Source organism: Manis pentadactyla, chromosome 1 (genome assembly GCF_030020395.1).
Source record: "Manis pentadactyla isolate mManPen7 chromosome 1, mManPen7.hap1, whole genome shotgun sequence".
Classification (NCBI taxonomy): Eukaryota; Metazoa; Chordata; class Mammalia; order Pholidota; family Manidae; genus Manis; species Manis pentadactyla.
The window spans coordinates 166,517,427-166,539,367 of NC_080019.1; positions in this window are offsets into that span (position 1 = coordinate 166,517,427).

Consider the following 21,941-nt stretch of genomic DNA (forward strand, 5'->3'; position numbering starts at 1 on the left):
CAAGCTCCAAGAGGTCAGTGAACTTCTCCATCTTATCACTCAATACTTAGAATTTATTTAGCTCAGTGCCTAACAAAGAAAATGCTCACTTAATATTAGCTGAATGAGTAAATTAATGAAGGATGGCAGAGCTCTGACCAAAACCTAGGTTTCCTGACTCAGAAGTGCAGTCTCTTTCCATCATACCACTGAGTGATGAGAGGACATGGGCCATTTGGGAATTTCAGTCAAAGGGCACAACCACCAATCATACCCTTCTCCTCCTACACCCTTTTTCACCAGAGCATATCTTTGTGCAGGAAATACGGCTTTTGAAAATTTTTCCTAGTAATTCTGAAGTACCTCCTGACACAGCACCATCATTCTTCCACTTAATCACATGTTGTTACATAGAAAGAAATGCTCTCAGAAAATAGTGGCTTTATCCTTGGAAAGAAAACACCCAAACTTGGAGGGCTCTAACCTTCCTAACTAAATGAATTGAAGATTGAAGGTATAGGGAGAATCTGAGTCAACCAGATTCCAATGATATGAGAAGACCTTTCACTTTGAGTAATTACAGCATTTTGTAGCGAGTAGGAATTACAGGTCCCATGAAGGTAACTATGTGAATTGCTCCCACTGTTGCTTCCTGAATGCTTCTGAACCCTTAAAGGTCTTTAAACTAAATGTCAGGTCCTACAGCTTGATAGTGGTTCTTAGGAGCTGCCTGCTTGCCAGCATACTGGAAAAATAAGGAGCTGACTCCTAAGATCCCTGTCCTTTCCTTTTGTGGTTCTTGGGGTCCTCAGCCAATTGAGCAGTGGAAACAACTGGCCAACACAATTAGGGAAAGAGTGCTATGAACGTAGAGTTTCTTGTAGTCAGATTCACATAAGGGTTCCTGGGATGCTGTGGTCTATAGATGTGGTTCATCAGTCAGGAGTAGGCTAAAGAGATACTGATAGCTGATGACAACCTGAATAATGTTTCTCTGATATCTCAGTGTAGAAGCAGCTTCTCCTTTCTTCAGTCAAAACTAGCCCCTCCAATGAGAAAGAAAGAAAGGTGGGAGACAGGGGGTGGGAGGAGAAAGAAGTAGAAGGAGGAAAGAAGAAAGATAGGAGGGAGGAGAAAGAGAAGGAAGAAGGTGGGGAGAGGAGTGAGATAGAGACCAGCTTTGGCCCTAAGACAAATCATTTACTAGGAATGTACATGTATATATTCACACACTGGTGAAAATGCTATTGGATTACAGAATTGTGTAAAATAGGTGCTTTAAAAAACCTGACTAGTTCTAGGGGACAATTGATGGTATATCAGATAGAAAATACAAATTATAAGATCATGCACATAGATTATTTCAACTAAACTGACAAAGAAGATAGAAGAATCATAACATCTGAGGGTCTGTAAACTGTTCTACACATTTCAGTTATCCGAAGAGAAGTGCCACTCATTTAGATAAACATATGAGAATCCTAAGGATGGGTCCTAGACACAAAGGGAAGGTTTACATAGGTTCCAAGCAATATCTTTACTAAGTTTGGGAAGTGCACAGCCTTTTGAAAATGTTTATTTTTTATATCAAAGTTAACTAACAAATATTTGGGAAAAATCAAAGATTAGGCTAACAATACTCAAAAACTCATCTTTTGGTGGCAATTTGTTAACATTTTGGACTATTGCCTAAGTTTTTTGTTGTTTTTGGACAGAAATAAACCTTATTAAAGCAAAATTCCATAACATTACATAAAGGGGAGACACAGCTTGCCTGTTTTGTCCCACAAGGGCAGGAGGGCAAGAAGTGGGGCCCTAGACCATAAGCAGCAACCTGCATCTGCGAGGCACCTCAGATGCTCCAAGTCAAAGTACTTCTCCTGCCATAAAACATTTAAAACACCCACTCTTCCCCCTGACATACAGAAGGGATGCTGACTGAGAAGAAGTAAGAAGCTGGCAGGGGAGCTAAAGCAGCAAGTGGACAGAGAAGGGGCTACTCAGATATGTAAAGTGACAGCATCCTACAAGATGTAGAAGAGGAAGCACACTGAATAAAGACTCCTTTGAGTACCTGATTACACAGTGTTCAAAGACTAAGTATAGGGTCTTAAAATATTTGTTTTCAAATACAAGTGTACATCACAGTATAAAGCATGTGATCCACAAGTGGTGTGAAGTTTATCAGAGGGTCACTGAAATTTGGAGGAATAAGAATCCAGAGTGAATTATAACAATGATGACTTTCTTAGACACAGTTCCTGAGGCATTTCTATCTGTTCCTTGCTGATGAGGAGTGAAAAGTTTATAGCAGACTCTTTTACCTATCCATTGTAGTATATAAAATACATTTGTACCAATGTAATCTTCATACATAAATAGAATCCATGCACAGAATCATTCCAGAGTCTGGCCTACACAGTCAGCAATAGGATGGATACAATATAAGAAGGGATCCTTGCTCTCAAGAAATTAAAAATATCTTTCCTTACAATGGCTTGTCCTTGGCTAAATGGCCAAGTATTCAACAGTATTCAACAGTAAATGTTAATAACTCAGTGGGCCAGTTAATCCCATATTCTTAAATATGTAACTATTTTGAACTAAATATAATCTTTATTTGATAATTTAGAAAGTTCTTTTGATATGTGTTCATCAAATTAGGATTATCCTATAGCATCATTTATCTCTGAACTATGAAAACACAAAATTGCCTACTAATAAAATTTCTGTTTCATAAGTTTACTTAGGAATCATCCATTTTTGGATGGGCTCCTAACACTTGACATATAATGTTCACTTATGAATAGTATTGATATTCCTTTTATTCATTGTGCTGTCATTTTATTTTTATTATAAATATGAAACACTTACAGTAAGCTTTTATAGGTTTAACTACACATTCTTAAAAACATAACTTGCACAGTTTAAATCGGAATATTATAATGTCAAAGGAAAAATTTCCAGAAGAACATTGGTAGATAAAAGGCTGTGAATGGTTTTATGGCTTTTGATGCATTTTGCCAATTTTATTTTTCATAGTGGGTGAGCCAACAGTGTATGAATATGTAGGTTCCATTTCAATTTTTTTCAGCATTTCGTACTGGCATCAATTTTAGTTTTTGCCCAGTTATCAAGTTGCTTCTTGATTTAATTTAAACGCATTGGTAAAGAATTGAATATTTGAAGACTTTTTCCACCTTTGAACATTTTAACTGTAGGAAGTTACGTTTGTGATGTGCTGAGATCTGTTTGTCGTACCCCACTCCTGTTTAGCTTAGTTGAGGATTGTAATAGAATACTATTTTCCCTTTTGAATGAAACTCACTAAGTATATTCCCTCCAGTATGAAAATTAAAGAAGTAATCCAAAATTTCAGCAGAAAGGATTTCAGAAGGAAATTATCCAGACTGGAGGTTGAGGCCAAGTACTGACCTTTTCCTCTTCACAGTCTCCTGTTCAGGAGTGTCCGAGCTCTCTCAGAAGTGCTGCCTTCATCATGTCAAGCTATCAGCATTATCAATACAACCCTGAAATTAAGGTGACCATGAACCAAAAACCCTTCCTTGGATTAAGAGGGACAGAAAGATATGAATTTGAGAGGTACTTTAGCATTTGTGATAAACATTAAAAAAAATTGTACACAAAGATGTCATATATTCAAATACACACACACAAAACCCCACACTTTGTAAAGCAAAATTGTCCCCATCTCAGTTTTCCTTCTCAGAAATTGACAGTGTTACTTCTTTATGCATTTACAAGCATTCTTGCTCCCTTTCCTCCTGCTTGACACCAGCAATAGCATTCTGTCTGGCTGCTTGGGAATGAGCAAAAGCTTTGGCCTTAGCAGGGACTTATTAGACGGCAGAGCCAGACTTAAAACTATCTCTGTGAACTTCAGAAAAAGTTCATCTGCGTGAAGTTTACTCTTTTTCATTTGTAAAAATGGAGTAAATGATGATTACCTCTGGGGGTTACTTACCTAAAAAAAACGAAGAAGTACAAGTAAATAACCTAATACAATGAGTGGAACATAGATGGTATTCAGTAAATGATAGTTATTACATGTATTGTCATTAAACATATTATTGCTATTTTTCAAGGGAGATAAAAATAGAAATTCTTATGTATAAAGACTTGCTAATGGGAAATTTCCCAGGAAGATAAGGGGTTATGAGAAATGATTACCACCCCTTATCCATGTGAGATCCACAGGAAAATGTTCCAAGGTTAGGAAATATTATGGTCTAAGTCACCAGCCCATGTCTGGTGATTATGCAGTAATACATTTCTGGCTTACACAGCAATGAACACTTACACTAAGCAATGTGAGTATGGCTGACATATCCTAATTCTCCTTACTGAACATCTCTTTTAAGTATTAGGACATGGTTATCTCTCACCTTCTTAGTCCCTCTTTTAATGAGTTTGTCACCCAGACTCACTAAGGGGCAAAGATAAGGAGCATTGTACACAAAACAAGCCAGCTGAAACTCCTGTGTAGACAGGATGCATCAAGCAACTTTCTCCCTCGTTCCTGCTCTATTTGTACTGCATTATAGTGCATTCACTCTGTTCGGGGATGGAAAACTTTCTTCAGGTAGAGAACTCAGATATCGAAATCTTCTCTGTTAATACTGACCCATTTAAGTTTTGACATCAGTAATTGCCTGCTTTCCCCTATACTCCCTGCCACCCTTCCACCCCCTACCCCACCTCAAAAAACAAACAAACAAACAAACAAATGAAACTGAAGTTTGTTCATTCTCTTCTGGTAGTGTCAGTTTGCTTTGTTTTTTCAGAAGGGGAAAAAAATGGGGCAAAAATAAATATACCATCTTTAAGAAATTGTGAATCTACTTTTAAAAAATTAACATACGTGAGCCATAACAACAGAGTGGTGAACTATGCATATTAAGCTCATAAATACCATACCCCCATTCTAAATTACTACTTATTGTGCCATTCTCTCATTTCTAAATCCTATCATAGGCAGAACATTCTTACTCTGATTACTATGATACTGGATCCATTCTATGTTTTCTGCATAGATATGTAATTACCATTTATAAGGACATGTTACAAGAAAACATTCAATATTATTATGTATGCAAAGACTAAATTTGCAATAGTGTTCATAAATAGGAAGTAACTCTCAGCCAGTTCATCAATTAGGATCATAATAGCGTTTCTAATGTGATGGATAATGAGGGATAGCAATTTGGTTTCTGTTTTTACTGTGTCTTAAGACTGTCATTAATGGAGTTATTGATACACAGTGGTACCAGGAAATTTGAAATTGATTTTTGTTTATGTACATTGTTTTTATTCAAGAATATTGCCTCAGATAGGTAGTAATTACTGGAATAAAGAAACTCTTTATTACAAGAAGCTAAATAATGTTGTTGGTAATGGGAGGATGATCCCAATTAATGAGTGTACTAATTTCTGTGTCTTTTTCAAACCTAAAACTCAGATCCTCTCTAGTATTTTATCAGTGCTGTTCTAAAAATAATAGTAATTCTATTGTACAAAAATAAATGTGTACATTGTAAAACTTCTAAATATAAAGATATGCTTCCTTTAGAATGAGTCTGAATTCTATAGAGAATATTCTGGAACATCCTGATGGCTCCTTTTATCTGTTTGTCACCTTTTCACAGAGCAGGAAAGGGAAAAGGAAGCAATGGAAAGAAAGCCATACAGCACATGTTTTAGCATCTGCATATTAGCACATATTTTCAGATGAGTAAAAATGAATGTACAGGGGACAGACTATTTGAAATTATGTCTGTCATTGAAAATTTGAAGCATAAGTCATATAATTTTCCTTTTTTACTTTTATGATTTTCTGTAATAAATTTGAAGCCATGAAATGTAAAACTACCACAATTAAGTCTCTTTTACTTAAGTAATTACTTTAATGATAAACATGTCTGCTTAATGAGCATCTCTTTACTAATCAAAATGTTACATATGCTAAAGAAGAAAAGGCATTTGTATGCCAGCTGGCAAAGAGGAATATTGCTCAATTTTATGTTTTGTTTATTCAATAAATATTAAATTCCAAAGTCTTATCTATTTAAAATGTGCTTTGGAATGAGGTGGGGCATACAAATGAAGTACAGCTCAGGTCATGTATTATGCTGCTGGAGGCAACAAGACAGATTAATAAAAATGATCTTGGTCACTAGAAGTGACCAATGACTTAGAGTGACTTTAAAAGCAATAAGAGTTATTTGAATTAAAAACAAGACTCTGCTTACCTATCAGCTTGTTTTAATAAAATAGTAGTTAAATATAGAACATCCTGGCACTGGCAAGTAGTCCTAAGGGACGGAATGAAAAAAGTCATTTGTGTTTCAAACAAATGCCTTGAATAGCTGTGAAGAATGTTTAGCATTTAATCTGGTGTCCAGCATACCATGGTCAGTTCATGTCAAATAAAGGAGTGGAGGTGTGAACAGCTAACAGAATGAGGAAGCAGACAGAAGGGCGTCATTGGAGAGCAGTACCTGACATGAGGCAGAAGTGCTATGATTATTTTTTGATGGTTGGAAACCTACTTTACCTCTCAATTTCTGAATAGTTCCAAACAATTGTAAATAATCTCAACCACATTCATTTCTGCCTCCATTCACATTTTATGTAATGGCTGATATATTTAGAAAATGGTACAGGAAAATAAAATAGGCTCCTAGGAAGCCACCATCCAACCTAAGGACAAGAACTTGACCACTACCATTGAGCTTCTTTGGCTTGTTTCTTAACCGCGGCCTTGTGCCACTCCCTTACAGGTGACCATTATGTCTTTTTAAAGCACATTTTATGATTTGGTAAAATGTTTGTTTTATTTTTTCATTTTTTTTCTTTATACAATTATCTTAATACAAGTGGTATTTTTGACTTAAATTGTTACTGATAGCTGAGCATATTCCTTTACCACTAATAACTAGAAAGAGATTATCCATTCACCTGTGTATGGACATTTGACCTGGCTACAGTTGTTTTCTTTATTCATATTTTACTATTAATTATGCTGTTATAAGTCTGTTTTTTTTCTATCATTAATGTACAATTGCATGAGCAGCATTATGGTTACTAGACTCCCCCCATTATCAAGTCCCCACCACATACCCCATTACAGTCACTGTCCATCGGCGTAGTGAGACGCTATAGAATCACTGCTTGTTTTCTTTGTGTTTTACTGCCTTCCCCGTGCTCCCATCTACATTATGTGTGCTAATCGTAATGCCACTTATTCCCCTTATCCCTCCCTTCCCACCTATCCTCCCCCAGTCCCTTTCCCTTTGGTAACTGTTAGTCCATTCTTGGGTTCTGTGAGTCTGCTGCTGTTTTGTTTCTTCAGTTTTTGTTTTGTTCTTATACCCCACAGATGAGTGAAATCATTTGGTACTTGTCTTTCTCTGCCTGTCTTATTTCACTGAGCATAATACCCTCTAGCTCCATCCATGTTGTTGTAAATGGTAGGATTTCTTTTCTTCTTATGGCCGAATAATATTCCATTGTGTATATGTACCACATCTTCTTTATCTATTCACCTACTGATGGACACTCAGGTTGCTTCCATTTGTTGGCTATTGTAAATAGCATTGTGATAAACATAGGGGTACATATGTCTTTTTCAAACTGGGCTTGTATTCTTAGGGTAAATTCCTAGGAGTAGAATTCCTGGGTCAAATAGCATTTCTATTTTGATTTTTTTGAGGAACCTCCATAATGCTTTCCAAATGGTTGAACTAATTTACATTCCCACCAGCAGTGTAGGAGGGTTCCTCTTTCTCCACATTCTCACCAACATTTGTTGTTGTTTGTCTTTTGGATGGTGGCCATCCTAATTGGTGTGAGTTGATATCTCATTGTGGTTTTAATTTTCATTTCTCTGATGATTAGAGATATGGAGCATCTTTTCATGTGCCTGTTAGCCATCTGAATTTCTATTTTGGAGAAGTGTCTGTCCAGAATCTCTCCCCAATTTTTAAAATTGGATTATTTTCTTTTTGTTTGTGTGGTGCATTAGCTCTTAATAATTTGGATGTCAACCCCTTATAAAATATGTTATAATGAATATATTCTCCCATACTTTAGGATGTCTTTTTCTTCTACTGATGGTGTCCTTTGCTGTACAGAAGCTTTTTAGTTTGATATAGTTCCACTTGTTCATTTTTGCTTTTGTTTCCCTTATAAGTATGTTCTTAATTGGTTAATTCCATCAAGGTAGGGATATTGGTCTGTTGATAATTTATTTAACCTACAAATTTGCCTGGCTTGCAATGAATGCTCAATAAATGCTTGCCATTCTTGAGAGGAAAAAAAGAGCAAACCATATTATATGTAATTCCTATATGGACCTGTGTAAGAGATTTCCATTTGTATATCTAAGTGGTGTTTGAATTTTGTTCACATATCCTCCAATAGAATCTTGAAAACCTGCATGACTCTTAATACATTTTTAAGTTGATACCACATTTTTTTATCAACTGTTTAAGTGTTTACTAATGATGTAATTTCTGATGTACTCGTATATTAACATATTAAATTAATACTGTAATATCATCCTTTTAAATTATTTTAAATAGCATTTTGGCTTTTTTTACCCATTATCATTTATTTATTATAAAATTCAGATTAAGAAGATCTTTTACAATAAACAGAAATTATATACTTTTTCTCCTGAACTCAGAGTTCCATTCCACTACTCCCACAAATTTTATCCTAATGGAACATATAGTTATACTTGGATTCTTTACATTGGTCACTCTAGTACATTTTGCAATAAACATTATGTATCTAAGCCAATAAAAAAATATTCCTGTGCTTACATGTTGACTTTTTTCTGAATTTCATTTTAACAAGTATTATTAGTACACAGTTAGTTAAAACCATTTCAAACAATAATTATTGAATATAAAATAAAACTATTTGGAAATGCATCTCTTTTGAGGAACGAAATTGTCATTTTCTATTTGTTCCAGGTTCTTGGATGACTATCACCAATTGCTAGAACAGACAGGATTCAGTGGAAATTCAGTGAGAGAAAATATTTCTTAGGATACCAGTAAGTATAGCATTTACATAAAGTGTTGCAATAATTGTTGCCCAGTAGGCACTGTGTATAATAGAATTTACTTGCTATTCCCTTAGGAAGAAATCAGAAAATAGAGAAGTGGTTGACAAAGGACAAAAATAATGTTTATTACTAAATAAAAAAACAAACACTGTTTTCAAGTATAGTGTGTGTATGTGTGTGTGTGTGTGTGTGTGTGTGTGTGTGTGTGTGTGTAGAATAAATGCAGGCAAATATTTCTCCTATGAATAAGTGTTCAAGATAATACAAAAAACCTTTTAACTCCCAACATTTATTCCATTTTTTCAAAAATGTAGTGCTGTCAGAAATAACAGAAACACTTCATTTGATAATTCTTTGAAATTATCCCATATGTGAAATATCTAACTGTGACAGTCTCAAAGTCAGGACATGAGATTTAGTGCAGTGTTTTAATTCTAGGGTGCTCCTACAAATATTCTCGATATTTTAATTCTATGATGCGTAGAGTGATAAGACATGTAGCCTCATCTCCTTCTTGTTGCTTTCTTTGATATTTCTGACCCTTTTTTGCTTTCCTCTCATGAACTGAGAATCTCTCCCTCAGGTACAATGACTTCTTCCACAAATACAGGGCATGAAAAAGTATGGCTATTAAATGAAAATTATCATTACTGTCATAATCTCCTCTACAATATATATGTATTCACTGTATTCTAGTATGATGTGTGTGGTTGGGGAAGGGGTTTCTTTCTAACGTCCACTTGTTCTTTGTAGAAATATATTTGTGTTTAAGACTGGGAAAGACACAAAGCTATATGCTCAACAAAGCTATTAATCTTATTTTTAATTATTATTATTAAAGGAGAATTCTCTGTAACAAGTAATTTGAATTGTTCCAATTATTTAACTTGTACTGTTTAGGATAATGCATCATTATGAAATTGAAGAAAGGTGAGAGTTTTGTTTGTTTTCTAATAAAATGAAGAAAAGGATGTTTTTATGAAAGGAATGGTGGGAAGTAATTGTCATGTCAAATTAGCCTCTACCGAAGACACACTGTCACTTCAGAATAAGTAACTTCAGGTGGAAGCTGGGAATCTAACAGTTCATTCCCTTAAATTTTTCTGTGCCTGTAAGAAACTCCCCATGTACCCAGGGTTACGCATGCCCAGTTTGAAGACTCCTGTAATACCTGGAAGTCAATGTCTCAGTCATGGGATATAGCTCTTTTTCTCTTTACAAAGTTAACTGCCAAATTGTTTATCTGGTAATTGTTCAGATTAACACTCCAACCAGAGGGTATGAGAATTCTCACTTTATCCACATCTTTGCCAATACTTACTGCAGTACTTATTAATTTTAGGCTATCTAGTTGATATAAAATGATATTACACTTTGGTAGTAGTAGCATTTCTATGATTACTAATTTACTGATGAGTTGAATCTTTTCTTATGTTTATTTGTCATTTGTAATTCCTCTTTTGTGCAATGCTGATGCAAACCTTTTGGCCAATTTTTTTTACTGGATAGTCTTGTTGTTGGTATTTTGTAGAATTTATTTATATATTCTAGATGTTTGTAATTCATTTATTCAATACATTGCAAATGTCTTCTACTTTTTGGCTAGTCTTTTCATGTTCTTTATATAATCTGTTGATGAACAGAAAATTTCAAATACAGTTTAACTGATCATTTTCTGTTATGATTAGGGCTTTTTGTATTTAGTTGAAAAATTATCTTTTACCCAAAATTGATAAAGATATCTTCTCTTATACTTTTTATAAAAGTTTGAAGTCTTTAATCAATCTGAAATTGATTTTTACATGTGGCTTGAAGTAGATTCAATTTTTTTGCACCAATGTCCAGAACTGTTTGTTGTTTAGTGCATCTCTTGCCTAATGATCTTTAGTGCTCCCTCTACTATATATCAGGTTTCATGTACTGCAGACCTGTTTTTGGGCTTTTTCTTTTCCTTTATGCTCTTTTTTCCCCTATGCTAATACTACACTCTCTTCATTACTATAGTTTTATAATAAGTATGGATATCTGTGGCAGGTTAAAAACGGCAGCAAATATTTTGACACATTTCCCATCACACAGTAGAGTCAGTCCCCCTCCATGAGAAATTGGACTGACATGTGATTGCTTTGACTAGTGGAATATGTCTCTAGAACTAGACTTTAAAATATCTGACAGCTTTTAGTGTGGCTCAAGGGATTGCTATGCTGCCAAGAAAGAAGTGTACCTGCCCTGTTGGAGATGCCAGATGGTGAGACGTTACAATTGCCTGGAGAGGAAAGGGGACAACTAAAATCCACTCTGCTGGTTGTTCCTGCCAAGGTCCCAGGCATTTGAATGAAGCTGTCTTGGACCTTCCAGGACAATTAGCATCCATCTGGGTATCACTGAATGATTCCGGTACACATCACACAGAACTGAAACAAAACAAAACAAAACAAAACAAAAAATTAGCTATGATGGCTTCCTGCAATGTCAAGGAGCACTTGGCTGGGCTACTGTCCCCCTTTATTAATGAAGCACTAACCTAGGTGCAGATGTGGAAGGATTTTACAGATGCAGTGAAAGCCCCTGATAAGTTTACTTTAAGTAAGGGCAATTGTTCCCAATGGGCCTACCTTAATGGTTGGTTGGCCTTAAAAGCAGGCCTGAATGTTTCCCAAGAGAAGAGATTCTGCTGTTGGTCAGAAGCCCCTGCCTATGCCCATGGAATTCAGGCCCGGATATCATCGTCCTTTCTTGATTTCCTGCCATGCAGACTTACTTGGCTAGCCTCCACAATTGTGTACGCCAATTCTTTAAAATAAATGAATCTTTGTAATAAATCCTACAGGTTTTGTTTCTTTGATGGAACTTTTTCTGATATACTAGCCTAGCCCTGCCCAAACTCCTGATCCATAAAATAATGAGACTGATAAAATAGTGGTTATTTTAAGTCACCTAAATTTGGGATAGTTTGCTACAAAGCAGTAGGTAACTACATCAGTATGTGGTATGGCAAGTTATCACATCTTTTTTTTTTTTAAGTATCTTAGCTATTCTTGATCTTTGCTTTCTATACAGATTTTAAAATTAACTCTAATAGTTTCTTTAAAAACTATTAGTATCTTGAAGAGAGTTGAAATATATCTATAGACCAATTTTAAGAGAATGACAGTGTTATGATATTGAATCTTCCTATCCATCTATTTATGTTTAATTCTTCAAGTTTTTTAATAATGTTTTAAAATCTCCTCCAGTAGATCTTATTTATTTTTGTCATATTTTTCTAGATACTTTATGTTTTTAATGTTGTTATATGTATTTTAATAAAATGAAAATTTTTGTTGCTGTGAGTGGAGAATGATTTTATATACTGATCTTGTATTTCTGCCACCATGTTAAATTCTTATTAATTTTAATATTCTGCCTGAACAATCTTTTAAGTTTTCATTTTCTGTCTTATTTTATCCCCTTCCCTCACCCTGTGCCTTCCCTTTGGAAAGTTTGGAGAAGATGGGTGGAGACAAAATACTGATTTCAAGTTTGTCCATGACCTAATGTGTAGGTATTGTAGTTTGTGGCATGTGTACCTTTTAGAGTATTGATGTATGTTCTTCTATTGGACATTTGCAGCTTAATCATGTGCATGAGAAAAATTAAAGTTAAAAAGAATATGTGTGGAAAAGTTACATTCTACTTTGAATTTAAGATCCCAGTTTTGCCTTTAAGAAGCTATGTGACCTAGAAAATTTAACCTTTTGAGACTTTCTTTTCTCACCTGTAAGGTAGGGATTATATCATGGGGTTGTCTTATGGGCAAAATTTAATGTGTATGCATGCAAAATTCTCACCACTTAGAAAACAATAAATGACAGTGGTTATTTTGATTATAGGCCAGTAACTATCTATATTTAATTAAAAGTGTTTAGTATTTATATATAATTTTTCTATGATTGAAGGCATACTTTATTGTGAGGTTTTAACATTTTAATAGTGTATTCTCACTTATAAGCTCTGGGAGGGCCAGCAAAAAACAGATAAAGTCGGACTTTCATATTACTCTTTCCTCTTCTGATACCTTGTACTTCCTTTCAGTCAATCCCCTTTTATGGGTTCAGTGTTCTCAAGTAGAGTCTGTCTTAAGGGAACTGAAACTTATAAAATTGATACTAAGGAATTTGTGATTTGTGTGATGTTTGTGGCAGATTGTATCCCATCCAATATACTCTTCTTACAATTTGGTGTTGACATGCTTCCATGTCAAGATGTGGAGGGTCTGTTTCACCTCCCTTTGAAACTGACAGACTTTTATAAGTGTTTTGACCAGGAGCATATGGTAAAGTGGTGTCATTTGCCTTCTGGAGCTGGGTCATTAAAGGCTTGGCTCTTTGGACACTTGCCTTTGGAAGCAGCCACCACATTGTGAGGGAGCTGAGGTCACATAGAAAATGTTTAACAATTTCTTTGGGTCTTCATTTCCTTATGAAGATTTGGTCATGTTAAACTTAAATAAAATTGTATGCTTTTCTATTGTTAATTTGTCCTTTGTCTCAGGGATCTTGCTTGAGAACTTAAAAGTATAAAGGAAAAACGTATTTTCCCTCCTTTACACCTGTTGATTTCTTGATTGTGGTTTTTGGTGAGCAGTCTTTAAATATTGATTAAGACTTATTTATCACTCAATCTTATACTGACAGAAATAGAAAAGAAGGTTAGTGTTAGGTAAATGGAAGTTTTCAACCAGAATTTTCTGCCTGTCCTTGATAGTGATATGCATATAGCGCCTGTTTACACATCAATAGGATGTTTACCACAGCAGAGCCACCTGTCTGATCAGGGGTAAAGGGTGGAGAATAAGGGGTAAAGGATGGAGAAAATAGCATATTAGCTGAGAGAACAAAACCAACTTAAGGAAAGCAACATTTTGGTTTTGAACTAAAAAATATGATGTAAAGTAAACTTAAAGTGAAACATCAAGGATTGTCAAGAAATTCTTCCCCAAGGAAGTGTGTGTTTGTGAGTGTTTGTGGGTATGTGTTTATTTTCATTTTAGAAATCCTTCTGGTACTGTCCTTTCAAATTGTACTGACACTAAGACAGCAGAGAGACAGTATAATATGTCTGCATCACTTTTTTTAAAGGCAACTCTTAAAGGGAGACATTGAAGAAAAAATCATTACTCTTAATTTGGATTTGTCTTTTTTCACAGTTATGCTTTTGACTTTTAATCAGACCAACCCCTCCTGTGGTTTTACTTCATGAATAAGAATGGACAAATATATGAACTTTGTGCTAGAAAAGGGGTTATCACCTTGGAGTAAAACCCCAATAATGTCAAGTTAGGCTTACAATTAAAAAATTATTATTTGAATGATGTTTTAGTTGTTTTCTCTCTTCATTGCTTTATAGTACTAAAAGCCTGAAACCAGTATCTCTGTTTCAATAATAAGGTTGAGACAAAGGTGAAAAATCAACAAGACTCAAACAAGGAGCTAATAGCAGATAACCACTGGCATATTTAGTGGGAGTATTCAAATTTGATCTTACTTATAAATGCATTAAATGGTTCATCTGCATTTTCTATTGAGTGTCACAGCAGCATATAATTAAGAAATTGTTTGTAATTGTACAGTACCCTACCATAGCTTAATAATCTTATGCTTTTTATAATGTTGTTTAAAATATTTCTTTCTGTGCAGAGGGTCATGCTCTCTTTCAAAGAGCATTAGCTGTTTCTAAGGACAGGTTTCAAAATTATAGAGTTGGTTTTATGTAGGTGCTGTGAGTCTTTCCCATCTGTATTTGACCTTAAAATTAGAGAAAAAGCATGAAGCAATTACAAAGGGGATTCAAACAGAAAGACAAGAGGATGTCTGTTACAGATTGAATTGTGATCCCTCAATTTCATATGCTGAAGATAACCCTGAACATAACTGTATTGAACTCTAAGGAGGTAATTAAAGTTAAGTGAGGTCATTGGGGTGGGGCCTGAGTACAATAGGACTAGTATCCTTGCACCCAGAGGAAAGACCATGCGAGTACACAATGGCACGGCAGCCGTCTACAAGCTGGAAAGTGAGGTCACTAGAAGCCAACCCTGACGGCACCTTGATCCTAGACTTCCAGCCTCGAGAACTGGGAGAAAATACATTTCTGTTGTGAAAGCCACCCTATCTGTGGTACTCTATTATGGTAGCCCAAACAGCCTAATACAAGAAATGAGTAAGATCTAGCTCCGGGAGTATTAACATCAACTCTGTAAGTTAGTGTAAATGAAACCTGTATCAGCTGGACATAGTCAAACTTGCTTTACCTTTATATTTATAATTAATTATTATGTTATTATATGTATAATTAACTATTATGTTATTAAAATATGTATCAGCATTTAAAATGAGCTATATACAATAATTTCCAGTTTATAAAGTATTTTCACATTCATTAACTCATTTGATTATGAGGGAATTAAATGATCTTGGAAAGTTTTATTATAATCACTCTGCTATTTATCCTAATGAAATTAGTTAATATGAACACCAATCTATCGATTAAGAAATACATGTTAGTATACAGTCAATGAGACAATGGAAAGAAAGAGGATTTACACATAGACTAAAGCCTTGCTATTCAAAGTGCGGCCCATGCATCAGTAGGATCAGCATCACCTGGGAGTTAGGCAGCAAAGCAGGGTCTCAGTCTCTACTACAGACCTACTGAATAATGATTCTGTGAGATATCACCTCACATCTGTTAGTATGGCTGCTGTCAAAATGATAAGAGGTAAAAAATGTTGGTGAGGATGTGGAGAAAAGGAAACTCTTGTGCACTATGTGTTGGAATATAAATTGGTATAGCAACTGCCAAAACAGTATGGAGGTTTCTCAAAAAATTAAAAAAGAAAACTCCCATTTGATCCAGCAATCCCATTTCTGGGTGTATATCTGAAGGATATGAAATCACAGTAGTCAAGATACTGACATGACCTAAGTGTCCATCAACAGACGAATGGGTAAAGAAGAGGCAGTATATATACATACTCAATGGAATGTCATTCAGCTATTAAAAAAGAAAAAAGGAAATACTGCCATTTGCAACAACATTGTTGGACCTTGAGGACATTATGTTAAACGAAACAAGTCAGAAAAGTACAGTTTAGCATACATGTATGTGGAATCAAAAAAGCCAAACTCATAGAAACAGAGTAGAACAGAAGTTGTCAGTAGATGGTGGGGTGGGAGGTAATAGGTGCTGGAGAGATGTTGGTCAAAAGGTATAGACTTCCACTTATAAGATGAGTAAGTTACGGGGATCTATTATACAGCATAGTAATTATAGTTAAAAATACTTTAGTTTATACATGAAAGTTGCTAAGGGAATAAATCAAGTTCTCACACAAAGAAATTATAATTAGGTGATCAATGTGTTAGCTAAACTTATTGTAATTACTTTGCAATATATATGTGTATCAAATAATCAGATTGTATACCTTAAATTTACATAATGCCATATGTCAATTCTATCTTGACAAAGCTAGGGAGAAAAACTTACTGCAAATGTATACTATAATCAAGGTAGTGTAGTACAACCAAGGATAGATATATAGCCCATGAAATAGAATTAAGAGAGTCCAAAAGAAACCTTTACATTTATGATCAATTGGAACAAAGGTACTGAGATAATTCAGTGACAGGAATAATTGTCTTTTTAGCAAATGGCACTAGGACAATTACTATCCACATGCAAAAGAATGAAGTTAGATCCCTACCTTTTACCTTATGTGAAAATAACTCAAAGTAGACCATAGTTGTATGTAGAGAGTTAAAACTATAAACCTCTGAGAAGAAAATATAGAAGTAAACTTTGTAACATTGGGTTAAGCAAATCCTTCTTATATAACAACAAAAGTACAAGTTGCAAAAGATAAAACATGGATTGGGCCTTATAAAATGTCAAGATGTTGTGCATCAAAGGATGCCATCAAGAAAGTGCAACTACAACCTAAAAATTGGAGGAAATATTTGCAAAGACATCTGATAAGAGATTCTTAGATCTAGAAGAGAGCATGATCTCTTAAAAATGATCCATTTTAAATATGAGCAAAGAGGGGTGGCAAAAGATAGTGGAGTGAGATGGCAAGGTGAATACCTCCTCCACTGACCAAAGAAGCAACTACAGCAAGTACAACTAATCCTGAAAATAACCTGAAGACTGCAGAATAGACCATCTATACCTGGTGAAGAAAGAAGACCACACTGAGTACGGTAAAGGGACAGAGCCATGGTTGAACAGGGCCCAAGCCCTTCCCCCATCCCAGCCCACAAGTGGGAGGGAGACGAATGGAGTGGGGAGGTGATAAATGCCCAGGCATCTGGCACATCTGTCCCTAGAGATCTGCTCTAGAAATACGAGTCCACATTGCATTGGGCTTTCATGATTAATGGGGCTGGACACCAGGTAGAGTTGGAGCACGGAGGGGGACTGAGACTCCTGTCACTTGTGGAGGAAAGATATACTCTATCACTATCACTTAGACTCAACACAGAGGAAGCAGTTTGAAAGATTAATCAGGATTGGGAAGTGTAGTTGAGGTGTGAGGATCAGAGGGAGCTCTTTCTGGTGGGGTAAAAACAGGGGAACAACAGTTTCCCAGCCCTCCCTCATCCTACCTGGTCAGATGCTTGTGGGAGCCAGCTACAAAACTCTCCACCTTCCTTACTGGTGGCTCAGCTCATGCCAGCACTTCCCTGTGTACCCACCCTATCCTCCCTGCTTGACCCAGTAGTGGTCTTTGTTGCCAGGTGGCCAGAGGGTAGAGTATACTTCCACAGCTTTCCCAGCCCTCCCTCAGCTCACTGGTCAGATATTTGCAGGAGCCAGCTTTAGACTCTCCACCTGTCCCTCTGGTTCAATTCCAGCACCCCACAGTGCACCTGCCCTGCCTGGCATGCTTGGTCCTGCAGCGTTTGCCACTGATGACAGGCCGGCAGAGGATGGCACCACCCACAATGAATCTCAGAAGAACTACTTCACATCACACAAAGGGCAAGCAGAGGCTAGCTATGGGGATCAGTGACTGCAGGCAGATAAGAGGAAAGGCAGGCTTCACCCACAGCCCACCAACAGCAGAGGACTCAGTCACAAAAGAGAACCAGGCAGTGATAAGCAGAGAGTCTTGAGCTTCTCAGCACCACAGGATATTCATTTCATAAAGCCATTATTTTCAAGACCAGGAGGCATATCTGATATATCTAAGGTAAAAGAAGAAACATAGAAACCCAGACAAAATTAGGAGACAGAGAAATATATTCCAAATAAAAGAACAAGATATAAAACCAGAAAGAGGGTAAATGAAATGGAGATAAACAATCATTCTGATAAAGAATTCAAAGTAACAATCATAAAGATTCTCACTGAAATGGGGAAATCAATTCAGAACTCAAAGAGAAGTTCAACAAAGAGAAGGAAAATATGAAAAAGAGCCATTCAGAGATGAACACAATAACTGAAATGAAAGTAATAGTAGACTGCTGGAAGTAAAGGAAAGAATCAGTGTGATGGGAGATAGGGAATTGCAGATTAAGCTGAGGAACAGAGAGAAAAGAATTTCTAAACATGAGAAGATGCTAAGAGAACTGTGTGACAGCTCCACATGAAACAGAATCTACATAATAGGGATCTAAGAAGGAGAAGAGAGACAAAGGAATAGCAAGTCTATTTGAAGAAATAGTAGTTGAAACCTTCCTTAATCTGAGGAGGGAAATATGCATCCAGGTCTTAGAAGCACACGGAGTTCCTAAGCACCTTACAAGATGAACCCAGGAAAATAACACAAAGACCCATAATAACTAAAATGGCAAAGATTAAAGATAAAGAGAGAATCTTAAGAGCAGCAAGAGGGAGACAGACAGTTACCTGTAAGGGAAACTATAAGTCTATCAGCAGATTTCTCAGTGGAAACTTTACAGGTCAGAAGATAGTGACATGACATTTTCAAAGTATTGACAGGGAAGAACAAACTAAGAATTCTTTAACCAGCGAGATTATCATTCAGAATTGAAATAGAGATGAAAAATTTCCCAACTCAGGAAAAAGATGGCAGCATGAGAACTGAGGCAGAAACCTCCTATCAAAACCACATATAACATGAAAATACAGCAAATACAACTATGCCTGAAAGAGCGACCCAAAGATTGCCGAACAGACTGCATACATCTTGGGAAAAGAGAAGACCTCAGAAAAAAAGGTAAAGTAACAAAACCCTGATCCAGTGGGAAACAAGTCTTATCACCATCCAAGCCCACAGTCAGGGAGGGAGTAGAAGCCCAGGACTGAAAACATGCAGCCCTGGAGATCTGCTCTGGGAGCACAAACCCACATTACATGTTGCTCAGGTTGGAAAGCAAAGATAGATAGAACACTCGGAGAAACTGAGATTACAGCCACGTATGGAGAAGAGGTATGCACAACCAGCCCTGTGGGACAAAAGAAATGTGGGCACTTTGAGAGACTTCCCAACAGAGGGAGGGAACTCTAGGAAGACAACACTAAGTCACATAATAATTAAAATAAAAAAGATCAAGGAAAAGGAGAGAGTATTAAAAGCAGCCAGAGAGTGAAAGAAGATCATGTATAAGGGAAAGCGCATCAGGCTATCAGCAGAAACCTTACAGGCCAGAAGGGAGAGAAATAATACATTTAATGTAATGAAACATAAGGGCTTCCAACCAAGAATACTCTACCTGGAAAAATTATTATTTAAATTTGAAGCAGAGACTCATTTACCAGAAAAACAAAAGTTGAGGGAATTTACCACCCACAAACCATCTCTACAGTGTATTTTAAACTGACTGCTATAAATGGAAGCACTTCTCAGGCTAAATAGCTGTCACCAGAGAAAATAAAACCACAGTAAAGGAAGTAGACCAATTAATTACTAAGCAAATTCAAAATTAAACTACCTATAAAGTCAGCCAAGGGATACACAAAAAGTACTCAATATGACACCTAATACATAAAGAGTGGAGGAGGAAGAAGAAGAAGGAAGGAGAAAAATAAAGAAATATTAGATTTTCTTGGAAAAAGCATAATAAAGGAGTTAAGTTAGACTGTTAGTAAAGAAGCTGCCCTTGAACCTTTGGTAATAACAAATCCAAAGCTGCAATGGCAATAAGTACATATCTATTGATAATCACCCTAAATGTAAATAGTGTGAATTACCGATCAAAAGACACAGAGTTACACACTGGATAAAAAGGCAAGATCCATCTACATGCTGACTACAAGATACTCACTTCAAACCCAAAGACATACACAGACTAAAAGTGAAAGGATAGAAAAAGATATTTCATGCAAACAATAGGGAGAAAAAAGCAGGAGTTGCAGTACTTGTATCAGACAAAATAGACTTCAAAACAAAGAAAGAAACAAGAGACAAAGAAGGACATTACATAATGATAAAGGGGTCAGTCCAACAAGAGGATATAACTATTATAAATATCTATGCACCCAACACAGGAGCACCTACATATGTGAAACAAATTCTAAAGGAATTACAGGGGTACATAGAATGCAATGCATTCATTTTAGGAGATTTTGCAATACACCACTCACTCCAAAGGACAGATCAACCAGACAGAAAATAAGTAAGGAGACAGAGGCACTGAACAACACACTAGAACAGATGGATCTAATGGACATCTAGAGAACACTCCATCCAAAAGCAACAGGATACACATTCTTCTCAAGTGCACATGGAACATTTTCCAGAAAAGAATACATACTAGGCTACAAAAAGAGCCTCAGGAAAGTAAAAAAGATTGAAATTATACCAACCAGTTTCTCAGATCACAAAGGTATGAAACTAGAAATAAATTATTCAAAGAAAACACAAAAGCGCACAAATACATGGCGGCTTAACAGGATGCTCCTAAATAATCAGTGGGTCAATGACCAAATAAAAACATAGATCAAGTAATATATGGAGACAATGACAACAATAATTCAACATTGTAAAATCTGTGGGATGTGCCGAAGGCCAAACTAAGAGGGAAATATATTGCAATACAGTCCTACCTCAGGAAAGAAAAACGATCCCAAATGAACAGTCTAAAATCACAATTAATATAACTAGAAAAAAAAGAACAAATGAGGCCCGAAGTTAGTAGAAGGAGGGACACAATAAAGATTGGAGCAGAAATAAATAAATGAAATAGAGAAGAATAAAACAATAGAAAGAATCAATAAAAGCAAGAACTGGTTCTTTGAGAAAATAAGCAAATAAGACAAACCCATAGCCAGACTTATCAAGAAAAAAAAGGGAGTCTACACACATAAACAGAGTCAGAAATGAGAAAGGAAAAGTCACTACTGACACCACAGAAATACAAAGAATTATGAGCGAATACTATGAAAAATTATATGCTAACAAACTGGATAATCTAGAAGAAATGGACAACTTTTTAGAAAAATACAACCTTCCAAGTCTGATCCAGAAAGAAACAGAAAATCTGAACAGACAAATTACCAGCAATATAATTTTGAATTGGTAATCAAAGACCTACCTAAGAACAAAATTCCTGGACCAGATGGCTTCACTGCTGAATTTTATCAAACATTTAGTGAAGACATAATACCTATCCTTCTTAAAGTTTCCCTAAATGTCAAAGAAGAGGGAATACTCCCAAACTCATTCTAGGAGGCAAGCATCAGTATAATACCAAAACCAGGGGAAGACACCACAAAAAAGAAAATTACAGACCAATATCCCTGATGAACATAGATGCAAAAATAGACAACAAAATATTAGCAAACTGAATTCATAAATACATCAAAAAGATCATCCATCATGATCAAGTGGGATTTATTCCAGGGATGCAAGGATGGGGCAACA